At 33.5% G+C, this 1,014-nt stretch overlaps 1 pseudogene; it reads right to left on the reverse strand.

Annotated features, from left to right (window-relative positions):
• Positions 1-149: 149 nt before the first annotated feature.
• Positions 150-1,014, reverse strand: part of LOC119644987 — a 2,374-nt pseudogene continuing 1,509 nt past the window's right edge.

The raw sequence follows: 1,014 nt of genomic DNA on the forward strand, positions 1-1,014 counted from the left end.
CGAATTACAGACTTTCTCACCTCATACGTTCGTCTTTCTTCATGCTTTGCCTTAGTGATTCTCTCTATATTGCTTTCTCTCTTTTTCAGACACGAGTAAAATAAAATGTTTAATAACAGCACCAGCAATCCCACAGTGCTGCCAAGTAATCAAGCAAATCTCCCTGTATTACCAGCGGTGCTAGCCAAACAATTACTGAATTCAATTATCGATAACATGTATGCCTAGAATGATCAATGCAAAAGTATGTATGTTGATTTTAAAATGACTTAAAGCAAATGACTTGAGAGTTGCGGTTGTACGTCCTACCACCTACGTACAACAATTACTGAATTCAATTATCGATAACATATATGCCTAGAATGATCAATGCAAATGTTTGTATGTTGATTTTAAAATGACTTAAAGCAAATGACTTGAGAGTTGCGGTTGTACGTCCTAGCACCTACGTACACCAAATTTTACCTTCATATAATTGGAGCTGTGAAAATCGGATAAAAATTTTTAGCTTTTTTAATTTTACGTGCAAAAATATAACATGTTTGCTATTTTTACTCTATTTTATGAAAGCACCTTATGTTTGTTTTACGTATTTTAACGTGACTTACTTTTGTTTATTCGCTTTGGGCACCTTAAATTTTATGGCTGCTCCGTCAAACTTAACAAACTTAACAACTCCATGCACGTTTCTAATTCCACGAAAAAAAGGAGAAAATTTATTTTCAAGCTTGAAAATACTTACTAGTAGGAAGACGTTGGTTATCATCAATTAAAAGTCCTATTTGCCATGCAAAATAATCTAGGCGATGAAATTGATAATATTCTAAGAACTGTTCAAGTACCAGTTCTCAACAAATCCCTACGTATTTTAATGCAGTTGGTGAAGTTATTGAAAGAGGAATTTGAACCAAGTCCCTTGATTGGATACCGACGGAATTCTCTCTAAGAAGTTCTTTGCTATTCTATTTCTTTTTTTTCTGCTGCAATAAAGACACTGTCTCAAATCTTAAAAAA

Source organism: Glossina fuscipes, unplaced genomic scaffold (genome assembly GCF_014805625.2).
Source record: "Glossina fuscipes isolate IAEA_lab_2018 unplaced genomic scaffold, Yale_Gfus_2 1, whole genome shotgun sequence".
Classification (NCBI taxonomy): Eukaryota; Metazoa; Arthropoda; class Insecta; order Diptera; family Glossinidae; genus Glossina; species Glossina fuscipes.